The 16578-nt window shown below is 38.5% G+C and overlaps 1 protein-coding gene across 9 annotated transcripts in view; it reads left to right on the forward strand.

Annotated features, from left to right (window-relative positions):
* The first annotated feature begins 10537 nt into the window (after positions 1 to 10537).
* Positions 10538 to 16578, forward strand: part of FER (FER tyrosine kinase) — a 438558-nt gene continuing 432517 nt past the window's right edge. For 8 of the 9 annotated variants that reach the window (XR_009219711.1, XM_058538168.1, XM_058538214.1 and 5 more), the window contains exon 1: positions 10538 to 11051. The gene's annotated coding sequence lies outside the window, so the exon portion shown is untranslated. Of the gene's footprint in view, positions 11052 to 12052; positions 12994 to 16578 lie in introns of those variants that run through there. The other variant, XM_058538178.1, reaches the window with a different exon arrangement.

The raw sequence follows: 16578 nt of genomic DNA on the forward strand, positions 1-16578 counted from the left end.
CTCCTAGAAGAAAACATAGGGAAGAGGCTTCTTGATATTGGTCTGGGCAATGATTTTTTTGGCTATGACACCAAAAGCACAAGCAACAAAAGCAAAAATCAACAAGCGGGACTATGTCAAACTAAAAAGCTTCTGCATAGCAAAAGAAACAATGAAAAATGAAAAAACAACCTACAGAATGGGAGAAAATATTTGCAAACCATATATTGGACAAGGGGTTAATATCCAAAATATATGAGAAACTCATACAACTCAATTTAAAAAAAAAAAAAATCGAAAAAAGGGCAAAGGAACTAAATAGACATTTTTCCATAGAAGACATCCAAATGGCCAACAGGTACATGAAAAGATGCTCAACATCACTCATTATCAGGGAAATGCAAATGAAAACCACAATGAGATATCACCTCACACTTGTTAGAATGGCTATCATCAAGAAGACAAGAGATAAGTGTTGGTGAGGATGTGGAGATAGAAGAATACTTACACACTGTTGGTAGGAGTGTAAATTGGTTCAGCCACTATGGAAAACAGTATGGAGGTTCCTCAAAAAATTAAAAATAGAACTACCATATGATCCCACCTCTGGTTATATATCCAATCCCACTTCTGGGTATATATCCAAAGGAAATGAAATCACTATCTTGAAGAGATATCTGCTCCCCCGTGTTCACTGCAGCATTATTTACAATATTGAAACAACCTAAATGTCTGTCAATGGGTGAATGGATAAAGATGTACTATATATAAATACAATGGGATATTATTCTGCCAAGAGAAGAGAGGAAATCCCGCCCCTTGCAATGGCATGGATGGACCTTGAGGGCATTATGCTCAGTGAAATAAATCAAAGAAAGACAAATACTGTATATATCACTCATATGTGGAATCTAAAAAAGCCGAACTCAAAATAACAGAGAGTGGAATGGTGGTTACCAGAGCCTGGGGAATGGGGGAATTGGGGATATGTTGTTTAAGGGTACAAACTTGGAATAAGTAGATAAATAAGTCCTAAAGATCTAATGCACAGCATAGTGATTATAGACGACAATACTGTATTATAAACTTCAAAGTTGCTAAAAGACTAGATCTTGATTGTTCCCACCACAAAAAAGAAATTATAATTATGTGGCATGATAGAAGTGTTAGCTAATGCTACAGTGGTAATCATATTGTGATATATAAATATATCAAGTCAACACACTATACACCTTAAACTTACACAATGTTATGTGTCAATTATATCTTAACAAAAATAAAGTTTTAAAATCCCATCAAATTCAATTGGAAAGCACTTCTTTCTGTGTAAATGAAACAACAATTCCTGGAAAAAAACAATGAAATTATAATTTTGGTGGGGGAAGGGAGAGGCAGAACATAATTTCTATCACTCTTATTTGGAGAAAGTCTCTCAGGTTAATACTTTCTGATGAATTAAAATTTTTAAATATAAGGAGTTAAAGGACCTTCATTTGCCTCACTCGCTCAATTTCTTCTCAGTGACAATCACGATGTTACAAAGCAGACTGAGTTTCAAGTAAGAACAAACTCAATTGTTTTCCTTGAAAATGCCCCTAGAAATAAAAAAAAAAACACCTATATTTAGTTTCTTCTGATATTCTAGATATCCTATAGAATGAAAGAGATGAAGTAGATAATGTAAAATTATAATCTCAATTTATTTCTTTTTAATTTGGAATTGGAAATGCAATCAAACACAGACTAGTGACATAACTATTTCGCCTGCTGTTCTATGAGGCTTTTGTATGAATCCAAATTATAAATTATGGTTATAAACTTCATGCCAGCACAAACAGATTGGCTCAGGCAAATGAATGGTCCTGTTGATAGCTGCTGCTTCTCAGTTAAGCTGATAGACCTGCGAAGTACACATCAGTGTAAAAGAGAAAACTTCACTTTGTTCAAAAAGCGGGAATAAAGTGCTGTTAAAGGTGCTAAAATAGAAGACTTTTTTCCTTTCTTCTTCAGCCTCTCTCTCAACTTGTGATGGGCTTTTTATAAATTATTAGCATGAATTTTATCATTTATCTTTCTATTATCTAATGCCAATTTTAAATACAAATATAAGAGCTTCTAACTTGTATGTGGAATCACCAAAATTACAGAATTTACATTATTTAGCTCGTATATGAATATGTATTTCATTCTTAACAGAACAGTGGAAACTAAATGAAACTAACGCAACTTTTTAAATTTCACTTCTTGATGTGTGCACATGTATCAACCCTCTCCAGCTTTGGCTTACTCATGAAGAAGAAAGCACAAAAGGGGAAAGTAACTATATGATGCCCTGTCTTTCTTTTTCCTCCTATGTCATCATTTTAGTATAAGCAGTTGGCTAATACAGGAAGTAACAGAAGTAAGAAAGAATATGATAGGGTTCCTTGAATGTTCATGTTTCTTTGAATGCCACTGCTTTCTCTCTGCATTCTAAGCAAATTCTGGTTTGAATGGAAAGCATGGCCTCTCAGTGATATCAGTGCTTCTGTTTACTTAGTCATAGAGGTAATACATTGACCTCATACTCAGTTTGAACTCGGCTGAACTCTCATGCATTGTGGGTCCACTGGAATGCTGTACTCATGAAGCATGCGGAATACTAATAAGAACAAAGTGGCAAGGGACAGTGGACACATATCGTGCATATCTTCTCTGTTTACATGTATGCGCTATTGTCCCTGCAGACTTCATTTACAAAACACAAGTCCAAAGATAAAATTACTAAGAATTTCAAGATGGCAACAGGAGAGCATTAAACCAAGGACAGGGCCCTTCTGAGGGCAGGGGCCTGTGCAACTGCATTCTACCTGTGCCCCCACTCTACCTGTGTTAACTTTGCTGAATGGGCCCACCTTTCCTTTTATGTGTATGTATGGGGAAGCTCTGTATACAGAAAACCTATTGTCTTAAAAATCTTTGAGGGAAACATTAAGGTTACATATTTTCCTGGACTCCTGGAATACCGCTGCCCAGGATATTAATTTATTAAGGGCTCCTCGCTTGGTCCTTAGCACTAATGTAGGCCTAGCAAAAGGGGCTGCATTTAAATTTAGCAAATCAAGCCTTTTTGAAAAATGAAGTTAGACTAGATGGTCTCCATAAAAAATAAAAGCTTCTGATTTTAAAAGAAAATAATAATACAACAGTATATTTGGCAAGAGCTGAAACTGAATAGAAGAATTGCTATTTCAACAAAATAAATGAAATACATCACTTAGAATTTTTCCAAATTTTTTTTAACTTTCTCTGTTTACTGAGACAAATACTTATTCATAGATCCACATAAGACATTACACAGTTACAAAATATACCTTACCAGCCCTGCCCTCATTAGATAGAACTTCCCTAGGGCTAAGCCATAACGTGAGCAATTTGGGATCTGTAAGACGATGCCATCCATCCATGGTACTTATTATTTGTTTCACAAATATTGTTCTCTCACATCATTTTATTCATTTCCTTCCTAGCATTTATCACAATCTGTAGATGATCCATTAATTTATTTTCTTGCTTATTGTCTGTATCTCCCACTTGACTTCAGGGGAAGACCCCTGTCCCTGCAGTTCCCTGTCATATCCACAGAACCTCTCACAGTGTTTGGCACATAATATTCATTCACGTGCTCAACAAACATTCATTGAGTGAATAACCATCCAAGTTTGAAAGCAAAGATAGAGCATTACTGTGTCTGGTATTATCCTTTTAAACATGTATGCTATCTGCAGTGATAGGGACAGGTGTTCCTTGTCCTGTTCTTTATCCCAATAGTTCCCAAATCTGGCTGTGCAACAGACTTATCTACTGGTTTTTGTTTTTTTTAATCAAAGCAATACAAGTAAAACGACATCCCAAGATTTATAACATAAAGGAGCCCCCAACCCTAACCGTTGTTACTTTTCAGTTTCCATCACCAGCCCCATAGCTGAACTCCTCTCTCAGACTGGTGCTTATCCTTTCTACCATGAAGCATGCTTACAATACCCGTTTTTGATTTTTCAGTATTAGAAATTATCTGACTTCTTACTGTGAGAGAAGAACATTTATTCTCTCAGATTACTTCCACTCAAGAGTTTCCCTCAGGGCCAGCCCCGTGGCTTAGCGGTTAAGTGTGCACAATCCGCTGCTGGTGACCTGTGTTCGGATCCCGGGTGCGCACAGACGCACCGCTTCTCTGGCCGTACTGAGGCCGCGTCCCACATAGAGCAACTAGAAGGATGTGCAGCTATGACATACAACTATCTACTGGGGCTTTGGGGGAAAAAAAATAAATAAATAAAAATTATTAAAAAAAAAAAAGTTTCCCTCAGCCTATTCCTTGCCTCATTTTTGGCTAAATCAATATTCAGTGCTTAGATTAGGATGATTATGTAATTATTTTTTAAGGCTGAGTCACATGTATACTATGATTACATTTTTTAAATGTAAAGTTTCTTTTTTAAAATATGTTTTTCTCCTGGGGGTAATAATTGCTTTATTTTCCATTGCTTCCTCTCTTATATGCCTACTCGTGTCCAAATTATTATAATGCTAATACATCTCGCCATGTAACGAAATACATTGATAATCTAATGAGTCCATTATTTTTTTTCTTGGAGACATCAGTGCTGGAGACTTCCATTCTCCTGCCTCCATCTGTACTGGCTGCTTTTTAGGCCTGTTAGACAGTTGTTATCTTGGAAATTTCCTTCACTATCATCCTGGGTATTCCCTTTTCCTTTTTCTGGTGTTGATCCATGTCTTCATCTCACTTTTTTAATCCCTCTTTTTGGTGAAAAACACCTTCAAGTACCTTCCTGAGAAAAGGTTCCATAGGAAGAAAACTTTTTGAAATCTTGCATACCTGAACATAGCTTTATTCTACTCTTAGATTTGATTGTTTGGGTTTATAGGGAATTCTAGATTGTAGATAATCTCCCTTTAGAATTTAAAGATATTGCTTTATTTTCTTTTAGCTTCCAGTGTCATTGTTGAAAAGTCCAATGCCATTCTCTGTTATTATGCCTAATCTTTTGTCTGCAATCTGTTTGTTATTCTATCTGAAGCATTTAGGGAATTTTCTTTATCTTTGCTGTTCTGACATTTCAGGATTAAGTGCCTTTCTGTGAGTCTTTTTCATTCATTTTGCAAGGCACTCACTAGATCCATTTCAATCTGGAAACACACTTCTTTCAGTGCTGGGAAAATGTCTTTCTTTGATAATTCCACCCCTCCCCCACCTAGTTTCTTTTCTCTTTTTGGATCTCCTATAGGTTAAATGTACAATCTCCCAGGTTGATCCTAAAATTTCTTGCCTGTCATATTTTCAAGTTTGTCTTTTTGTTCTTCTTTTGAGACTTCTCAACTTCTTTTTATCATCTGCTATTGAATTTTAAAATTTGTTATTTTTTAATTTCCAAAAGCTCATTTTTTTCCTCAGAATATTTCTTTTAAAACAATAGCATCCTGTTTTCATTCATGGATCTTCTCTTCTTTCTTTAAAGATATCATTCATAGTTCTGAAATTTTCTTCTGCTCTCTGCTTTGGTTATGTTCAACTCCACCCCCCCCCCTTTTTTTTCTGTTTGTTTTAGTGTCTGATTTTCATGACTGTGGGTTTCCTCAAAAATGTGGTGATCCTCAGATGTCTGTTCACATTTAAGAGTGAGAGAAGCTCCCTGCATGGCTGGAACTTGTGGATTGGCAGACCTCATATTTGATGCGATTAGGCAGAGGATCACACTGTTGGAAGATCTCCCCCCCTCACCGCTAGTATCCACAAAAGTATTTTTCCTTGAGTGAGTCAGTTTCCCTAGAAAGGAATCCTCCAATATCCTCTCTGAAGGATATAAATCTGGAAACCGCCATTATAGGAGCTGAGTGGGAGAGGAAGTTTAATAGTTCAGTATGCAGACTTTCATTTATTCCCTTCACCCCAATGTGCAGGAAGACACCTCACCTCTATACTCAGCTATCTCGATGTCTTCAAGACCAGAGCTTCTCTAGTTCACCCTTATCAGGGAGTAAATCTTATTGTCTCTGGATTGGGTTAGGGCAGTGCGTTACCTGCTGCTTGGCTGGGAAGTGATCTGAAGGTTTACCTAATCCTGATAGAGACTGGTGTAAGGACGAAGAACTATTCCTTTACCCTTATAGGTTCTTCTGGTTGATCTAAGAATTAAATTGACATGAGACACAATAACAGGAGAAAATCAAACAAAGTTTAATAATACGTATACATAGGAGAAAGTCAGGAAAACCGAGTAACTCACCAAAATGGCTGAAGCTACCACCTTAAATACCATCTTCAGCTAAAGACAAAGGAGGAAGTTGAGGGTAGTGGTTTGGGACTTAGAAAGAGAGAGAGGGAGAGAGAGAGAAAGAGAGAGTGAGAGAGAGAGAACTTTGATAAGAATGGGCTTAGCAAGGATTCTCCCAGTCTATTATACCCAGAGTTATCTATGGTGATGGCCTGTCCTGGGGACAGGACTTCTATCTTAAATTCTTTTAGGCAGTTAGTGGGAAGGTCAAAGTTTCTTTCAGTCTTTTGTTCTTAAAAATAATCAAGCCAAAAAGACACATTTTGGGGTGGCCAATTCTGATCCCCTGCACTGGCAACCAAGTCTGTTATTTTCAGCCTCTCTTCTCACCTATGCCCTCAAAGATCCCTGGGTCTTAGATTTCTGATGATCTGGATCTGTGTTTATGCTATGCCAAGGAGTCTGGGGAAGGAGCAGAGATAAGTGCCGGTGTTTAATCCACCATGTTGACCAGATTCATTGGTCTCATTCCAAACATACAGAACTCTTCCCAGACCTTCCAAGTCAGAATCTTCGGATGGTAAATCTAGGAGTATGTACTTTTGAAAAGGTTCTCAGGTGATTCTGATGACACTAGTACATTAACCCACATTTGGAAATAATTACTCCAGCATTCTCCCACTGGCGCACATTTGACAGTTATCTTTGAAGGTCCATTGAACCAGGAATAAGAGAATGAGGGTAAGAACAGGTAAATTCTGATTAAAAAAATGACTTAAAAAGGGATAGAGCTTAAGCGATCCAGGGGAATTTTGGAGAGGGCATGTCTTAATTGGGAATGTTGGTGGTAGTATTTCTTAATGGTGAGCAGAAGGTCAGGGAAGCAGGGGAACCAGTATTGACATGCTAGGAGGACAGCCAACCTCTTGCTGGGAGGGATGGCTGTGAGATGATGTTAATGGATTTGACATCTAGTTTGAAGGCAGAATAGAAGTTTTCCGTCTCCAACTCTATTTCACCTTCTTTTCTTCCCTCTTTCCCCTCCTTTATTTTCCTTACATAGATTTGTAAAATAAAGGAAGCCACATAGCCATTTTGAAAATTTGAAATTTGGAAAGCCAAAAAAAACCAAAAGCCCTAAAGAAAATTTCAAACAAATGTGACTTCTAGTGATAGTATTTGTTCAAGGGAATAATTTTCAAAATCAAAGAGACTTATATGCACTGAAAACATACTGCAGCATGTATAGAATAAAGATAGCTATGATTTCCGTATTGCATGCCTCATTACTATCTCCATTTTAGGAGTGGTATGTGCAAGTGGTTAGGAATGAATTGTGGATTAGAGAGAGCAGAGAGTCACAAAGCAAAGGAGTTGGCAGAAAGGAAGGAAAGAGAAATATAGATGAAAGAAAAGAGTTAGGGATGGGTATGGTGACTACTGAACTAAGATGGCACACAGCCAAGATTTCTCTTGAAGTCTGTTACGAGAAACTATTAAACAGGAAAATGGTGGTGAGTGGCTGAGAGAGAGGGTAAGGGAAGAACTTTTAAAATCATTTTTTACTAATCGCCTAAGGTTTGACATCCATGTTATTGTATTCATTTGTCTAAGTCAGTAATGTTATTAAGACAAACAAAAAACTGGTATTTGGGAAAAGGGAATATATACTAAGGACTTATTTATCTATAGTTGGGCAGTACTGTGGCATTTCAAAAGTCATGGTAGTACCTGACATAGATCTAAATTTTAATGATATATGATGAATCTCTTAAATCCTATGCTAACGCCTTCAACTGAGATACATATCCCTCCAGGCCCTGTGGGGTGGCTAATATTTTATGAAGCCCATGGATCACCTAGACAGGAAATTATTTTCCTTTAATTCTTTCATATTCTCCCCACATTTACAAGATGTAAGGAAAGTTGCACAGTATATTTGAAATCAGGTGAAACAAAGTTTGTTAAATGTGTTGAAATGCAAAGCGATAATTATAACAGAGGAAAAATTTTAAACTGAATTTGCATAATTGCTTTTTTCAATTTCAAAAATGCAGCACCGATTTTTGGCACATTTATTTACTTCAAGTACATTCATTCAAAATTGCATTTCTTAGCACAATGCTTGGCATATGGCAGGCAGTTTTTAAAAAGTTTCTTGAGCAAATAGGCGAGAACTGAGAGAACTGTAGAAGAACTGGAAATTTGTTCTGTTGTCAGAGATTGGAGTTCCTTAAAACATGCACACACCATGTATATCAAACAATTCTATTTTTACCATTAGATATTTATTCAAAGCTACTTTCTGTAAATATATAATAACTAATTCCCCAATCACATCTTTCCAGATTTAGATTCCCTTTGTATACAAGTAGAGAAACCCTAAGGTTCTTGGAAAAGATATGCCTTGGTGAAGCAATCCTCAAAGTCATTTAATGCACATTCATTGATTTCATTCATATTGACATGACATATACCACATTCAATATTCACAGAAAATTAATTTCTTTTCTATTTTATGCAGTTAACAGTCACTATAAAATACATTCCCAACATTAACTTTATTATCATTTCTGACTCTATTAAGTGTATTTGTAGTTCAGCAATAAGGTGTCACCTAATGTGAGATCATGTTCGAGATCAAATTAAAAACTAAGAAGTAATTACTTTCCTTAATTTCATAGTCTCAATATTTTGGACATGGGTGTTGTTGGGGAAATAGAATTAAAATCTTCTCCCAACCCATAAATCCTCTCAACAAAGGTAGTGGAGAAATAAAATACTTTTATTATTGAATAGACATTAAACATTACAGGCAATCAGCAAAGAGATTGCAAAGATAGAAAGAAATCGCACCCTTTTATACAGCCAAGCAGATACAACTCATTACATATGTTTTCAAGATAAACAATAACTATGTAGTCCTCAAGTAAGAGCCCTTACAACATCATTTGCACACATAATTCCTCTTCACTTTATTTGGTCATTGGGGTGACCATCTGTGTTAGCTGCTTAGCTTTATCCAGAGGAAAAACCAACTTCTCATATCTTAATGACAGAAAGCAGTTTTGCAACTTGGAGCAGTTTGCCCACCCAAAGTTACGCTCCTACTCTCCCACAGAAACTGGGAGATAGTGGTGTTCTTCTCCTTTTTTTTATTGTGGTATAACTTAAACATATAATATTAGTTTCAGGTGTACAACATGATTCAGTATTTGTATATACTGCGAAATGATCACCACAATAAGTCTAGTTAACATCGATCACAATACATAGTTACAATTTTTTTTTTTACTTGTTTGGAGGACTCAAGATCTACTCTTAGCAATTTTCAAATATGCAATACAGTATTAACAATAGTCACCATGCTGTACATTACATCCCCATGACATTTATTTTGTAACTAGAATTCATGTTTTTCTATGTGTAGGGCTGCTCACCATCCTCAAAGAAATAACCCTGTTTAGAAAAAAAAATTCACCACTCTTCACCTAACTCAAAAGTTTCAGGGGGGGGAGGTGGAAATGCGGTTGACTTTAGATTTGCTCCAGGCAAAGAATGTGGTTCAACCAACAGAAAGAATACAATGCCTTAAAAAGTTGGCTACGGGAACACACCCTCGAATAGTGACTAATAACACCTATCATACTGTTACAGATCACCTAGTTATCTTTGTTTAGCTCACATTACTCATCTTCCACTAAATTCTTTTGGTGAAGGACGCTTCAGAAGCAGCCCTCGCTGGAAGAGCAAACTAATTTCGGTTTTTCACGCATTCTGGACTTCCGAAGAGGTAAGGACTTATTATAGAGGACCATCACAGGACCTGCTGGATGCTCAGCATCCATCACAATTCCAGCATTGAGTGTCTAAACATTTTTTAAAGACAGTCTCAGGCACCGGGAATTACAGGAATGAGGAGGACACAGTTCCTGCCTTTAAGGCACTGAGTCCATTGGAAAAGCTGAAAACCATTCTAAAGGAATCAATGTTAAAATAGAGGCAAGTAAAACGTACAGGAAAAAGGAACTGATTCTGAGGGTGAAAAGTGCGTATTGAGGGGGTTGGTCCGCAGCCCCAAAGCTGCTTCCGTTCCCAAAGATTTCAGCTCCCGGGATCGCCCAGCACCCCGCGGGCACACTTAACATTTTAATCACGCCTCCGCCCCCACTCTCCGAATTCCTTTCCGGCTGTCGACCCGCTGGGTAGTCCTTTCCAGGAGGCCCCAGCTTATCACCCCCGGCCCGGCCACTTCCCGGCCACGGCCAGGCGAGCCTCCCCAAGTTTCCTGTGACGCTGCCGTCTTCCTCCGGCCCCATCTCGCCCCCACTCCCACCCCGGCAGCCCTGGACACCGGCTGGAGAAGAGCGGGTTAGAGTGACGAGGAGAGCAGCACGAGCAAAGAGGACCTCGGAACCCCACCCGAGCCGAGGAGCACGGCCAGAGGGCGGCAGCCACAGCTCCACGCCTGCCTCCGAAGCGCCCGGAGCCCCGGTGCGCGCGCGCCCACCCGGCCCGGAGCCGAGCCCGAGTCCCACCTCTCGGGGGCTCGGGCCAATCAGCCGCGCCCCGCCTCCTGGGAGGTGGTAAAGGAGGGGGTTGGGGGCCGGGCGGCAGCGCCCGCCTTCCGCCCGTGCCCATTGGCTGAGGCCTCTAGGGTGCCCGGAGACCGGAGAGCAGCTGGATTGGCCGCAGAGGCTTGTGACAGCGGCGCCCATTGGCTGTGGCGGCCCCCGTGACGCGGGGTGGCGACTGGCTCCCGTGTCTGAGGGGCTCCTGCTTGTCAGGTTCTAGGTAGGTGAGTTTTGCGCCGCCGGCGGCAGTCGCTGTTGCCCGGGGTAACGCCGGGGGAGGGGGGAAGAGGAGGGAAGGCAAGCTGAGAACGGGGGCAACATTCCCTGCCCTCAGGGGGGCGCCTGGGACTCAGCCCTGGCTGCGGCGGCTGCGCCGAAGGCTCTTCCTCCGCCCTCAGCCAACCCCCTCCCGCCCCAGGCTGCGGGGTCTCCCGCCCGTCCTCCGCCCGCGGCGGAGCATTCCTGGTTGGGGCTTGGGCCGGGCTGCCCACCCGGCGTGGCGAGGCCCGCCCCTCCCACCAACCCGGGACTGGAGGCTGAGGGGGCGGGTGCCGGCGCGAAAGGGCTGAGGCGGGCGCAGCGGCCCCGCCCCGTCGCCGGGTTGGGGGGCTGCGGGGTGTGGGGCGGTGTACGGGGAATTGTGGGCGCCGCCCGTCACGCCCGCACCCCCGTCTCACGGCGCACTCCTCTCCTGACGCTGCCTTTGGGCGGGTGCGGCCACCCGAACCCCTAGTTGTTCGCCCAGTCCCTTCCCGGCTCTGGGGCCCTGCAGTCTCCCTGGACCCGCGCAGTCCGCCCCCAGCTCGTCTCCCGCACGTCTGCTTCCCCACCTCCTGCCTTTATCCCTCACCTCCCATCCCTGCTCCTGTCTTGACCCGAGGTGACTCCTGAAGAGATAGGCGAGAGAGAAACTGTTGTGAGGCTGGTGCAGCCGGGCAGTTTCTGCTCTCTCTTTGCCATTTAGGGTTGAGGAGGAGGTGTTTGTAGGCACCTTCGGGGCCGCTTTCTGCCTTGGAGTCGCAGTATCAACTTTCTGAAACCCGCTAAGTGGGTTGGTGTTGGTAGGTCACAAATTAAGGAGTTAACTGTGAAGTTGTCGCTTTTTTCTTTGTACATTTGTGATTTTGATATCTAGTGCTGTGCAATCCCGAATATAATAATTTATTTAAGCTGATAGTCTTTCATTTTTGTTGGCCTTATGGTTAAAAAAAAAAGCTTTAATGTTTTTAATTAATAACAAACTGCGTATATCCATAGTAGTCTCGTTGTTACTTTGACGTAAACTGCTCTAAAAGTAGAGTACGATTTTCCTCTTTCTCCAGATAGTTTAAGAAAATAAAAAAACTTCTCAAGTGGAGGCACCGTATATAAAAGTGTAACGGAAAAGTCAGTAAGAATAGACCCAAACTATTTCAGTGATTAAAGCCTAGAAAATATTTTTCAACCTATGGAATGGGAACAGGATTAAAAAAAACTATTGCAAAATACAGTTATTTCATTAGTGCAGTGTTGTAGTCCTGGTATACCTGTATGGTCTTTAGGAAGATACATTGGTGAAGAGCCGTACGTTTGTCAGGCAATGCAAAGGAAGGCTGAGTGTATCTTTTCTAATCCAGGAAATCTTTTCTGCTAGTTAGTACTCTTGAGCCAGGGGAACTCTGGGTCCAAAGGTATTGGGGATATATTGAGAGTACGTAGGCGTACTTGGATACTTTTTCTCTGTTTACTTCCAAGAAAGACCTCTGGTTAAGATCTGCTTCTCTTTTGTGCTGATGGTTGGCAGCGTTAAATATATATAAATTATGTAAAATTATTTAGGGTCCTGTTAATGCCACTTCTGTACTACTTCGAAGGTTGATGTCAGTAGTTTGGAAGAAATAATTCAGACTTGTTAGCAGACAAATCACTTTCATTTTATCTTCAACTGTTATGTAGCTAGAATTCTGGTCTGTGAACTTCTCAAATTTGCTATTTTCTTTCTTCCAGTATTTCACTATGAAAAATTTCAAACAATGCAGAAAAGTTGAATTGTACAGTAACTACCGAACCACCTGCGCAGCACTAACATTTTCAAGACAGCTATTACATAGTAAATATTAAGGAACTGAAATGATCAAGTTTGAAAACCAGCGTAAATATATATCAGACCAAGATATTGTGAGGTGCTTATTTCCGTTTGTAGATGGAAATAGTATTTATAAAAACTGTAGTAATATAACTGCATAAGACTATTGTAAAGCAGTCTTGTGAATGAGTAGGAAGTCATCATCTTTATAAATCAAGGCCCAGATAAGTAAATTGGATTTCGGTAATCAGAAAAAAAGGAAATTTAATGAACTTGTTATACAAATAAAAGTTTTGTTTTAAAATTGGACTCCTGTGTTAATAAATTAAAGGTTTGTACTTGATTTTTAAATGATCCTCTTCTTTGGAAGACAGGTCCAAGGAACTATCAATTATGCAATGTTTTGGTAACATACTTAATAACTTGGATCAATCTTATGTACGTTGTTTTGGAATAAGAATGTATTTTTGTAATGGAAAAAGAAAGCTTACAAATCTGAACACTTTTTAGTAAAACTATGTGATGGGAAATGAAGTAATTATCTAGAGAGATTTAAGTCAGTATTTTGATAGGACTCAAAACTTTCCTGGGTGTTGTTTCATGGTGTTCTAAAGGAATATTTTAATATAGAACTTCAGTTTATAATAAAAGAATAAGAAATGGATATAAGTTCCCATATATATATTATATTTGTAATTTTTCCATACCTAGGAAATTCCTGCGCTCTTCTTTATTTGAATCCCGCCTTTCAGTTTTAGTATACCCTAAATCTGTTTTTCATAGTTAGCTCATTTATATAGCTAATTTCTTAAATATTGACATTGAGCTATGTCTCAGAATTTATAGATCTTTGGATTGGCTCATTATTATTTTTCCATATCTCATTTGACTTTGGCATGCTTATGTATGGTTAATTTGCTACATCATTGAGAGATTAAAGGGAACAAGCAGGTCATAGTTTTGGAAATTTGGAAAGAATAAGATGTTTAGATATTATTTAATCAAAGTTCCAGATTTTATTTTACCCCCTGCTGCCTGCCTTCTTTCCTTTTCTTCTTCTTTTCCTACTTTTATTTTTATTATAAAAGTTAAATGCTTTAAAATCAGTTCAGAAAGCTGTAGAGAAGAAAAGTCACCAATAATTCCACAGTAGTTGATGCTTTGGAAAATGACTGAAACTTTTATTTCTTCTGTAACACTCTACCAATCATTGCAGTTTTATGGTCTTCATTGCCGTATATCTACCCTTGCTAAACTTGCAGGAGTTCCTGAACTTGAGACTCAGTTACCCTAAATTAGAAGAGGGCTCCAAGATTTGGAGGAAAATGGAAAAGAATAAATAGAGGACAAATTAGAGTCAGAACAAAAGAATCAGACCCAAGCAATTATCTACTTTTTCTCATTTTGTAAGAATAAATATAATCCTAGTTACCTACATGAAATTGCTGTATGGCTGACAAAATATGGGGCCTCTCAAGGTTTTTTTTGAAATTCAAAATGTCTAGGTAAGATAAAGTTTGCTTAGTGCCTTTCTACAAAAATTTTTAGATTTCTCTATTTTTGGGATATTACATATTCAGCTTTTTAAAATTTAATGTGCATGATTTGGAATTATTTCTTAAATATTCATATATACTTATCAAACTATGATAATTTTTAATCTATACATCATCACTACTCACTCTAAGTTTGATATTCTCTCCTCCTTTAGAATGTTTTAATTAAAAGATTGAAAATTTTAGTGTGTTTCTTGCCAGGTTGAAGAGTGTAGTGAAAGAAGATTTATTTATTTTGAAGCCAAATAATCCGGGTTTCAGTCAGAAATCAGGATTTTCTTCTGTGGGAACATGGGCAAGTTACTTAATCTCTTTAAACCATAGTTTCCTCATCTGTAAAATGAGGATGATAAAATTGCTGCACAAGGTTGTTAGGAAGAAGAAATGAGACAATCTAGTTCTGCCTGAATTTAGGAAGTCCTCAATTTCCATATTCAGTTCCTTACATGGTAGCTTTAATTTTATCTCTACTAATATTACTGGGTTTATTTTACCATCCTAAAAGTCCCTAAATTTTAGATTTAGGAAATTAAAATAATGTACATTAGGTTTACTGAAATTGAATGACATTTGCATTTGTATAAACAAAAGAAATAATTAGCAATATCTCAAATTAGCTGTTCTTGTATAGTTCTTCAATTACTGTATCTCAGGTAGGGATAATCAGAAATTTCCTTTAAATACTTTGACCTCAAAATGTGTCTAGTTTATCTGAATTCCTGAGTTATTTTTCTTTCACCTTAGATTATCATCTGTTGTTGGATGGTTTTCCAAAATTCTTTTCTTTTTAAACCACAAATATTTGCTTAAAAGTGGTACAGAAAAGCTAAATGTTATTTTCTTAAATTTCTAACTAGTGTTCCTCCTGACCTTAAATCACATTTATTTAATCTGTTTAAACATTGTTTTCAAATGTAATAACACATAAAACTCTTAGTTGAATGTTTTCTGCTTTCTGCTGATGTGTATGATTGTTTTTTAGGGAACGATATTTTATAAATATCCCTATTTTAAAATGCGTGTTCTATAAGCATAGCGTTCTAATTCTTTTTTTTTTTTTTTTTTTTGCTGAGGAGGACTTGCCCTGAGCTAACATCTGTGCCAGTCTTCCTCTGTTTTATATGTGGGATGCCGCTACAGCATGGCTGATGAGTGAAGTAGGTCTGCACCTGGGATCTGAACCTGCAAACCCAGGCCACCGAAGTGGAGTGCACGGAACTTTAGCCACTCGGCCACAGGGCCGGCCCCCATAGTGTTCTAATTCTTAAAGAACATTCACTTATAGTTTAATGCACAGATCAGCCTATAGTTTTTGGGTGTCGTGAAGCAAGCACTGAACTGAGTAAAGAGTTAGAAGTTGAACCAGATAGTCCTTATTGTCTCATCCAACAGTAAAGCAAACATTTTGTAATCCAAGTCAGTGATTCTCAGTATTTTTTCCCATCCAAGTACAAGATATTTACATGTGTGACATATTCTAATGTGCTGTTTCCTAGCATGCTCTCTGTAGTTCCATCTTGTCCTGTCCCACTCAGGAAAGTTTGTCAGAATGTAAGTGATTGAGAATGACATTGTTATAGGGATAAACTTGAATTTACACTGATTTATTGAAGAAAGTGAGTCATTAAAAAATGTGTATAACTATTATTAGTAACAGATAACTGAGACACACCTTATAGAACTGCAGTTGAGACCCAAGTTACTTCTACATTTTCCTGAAATGAATGCCTTCCCACTTTTTCTTATCAGTCTTATGCCACAGAAGAAAAGATTACTAGACTAATTTTATGTAATTGACAATGAAGAATACATTTAGAAGTCAGAGTAACTGATAATGAACCTTTAAAAATATTTGAGTAACAGCACCATGGTCTTTATTGTAAATAAAATAACACTAATTATTGTAGAAAAATCAAAATTAGTTTTCCAGTATAAATTATTTTACTTGCAGAAAAAGTATTTCCATAGTGGGACAAATGGCCTTAGGAGAAGGGCAAACTCTTAATAATAGAATATTTATATTCTAGGTGTTTGGTATATAAAAATGCTCTTTACATTGGCTCAGTCAGACAGTATCTTTAAAATTACATTGCTATGAATGAGATTGCTCTTAAATAGCTCATCTT

This window comes from Diceros bicornis, chromosome 1 (assembly GCF_020826845.1).
Source record: "Diceros bicornis minor isolate mBicDic1 chromosome 1, mDicBic1.mat.cur, whole genome shotgun sequence".
NCBI classification, from domain to species: domain Eukaryota; kingdom Metazoa; phylum Chordata; class Mammalia; order Perissodactyla; family Rhinocerotidae; genus Diceros; species Diceros bicornis.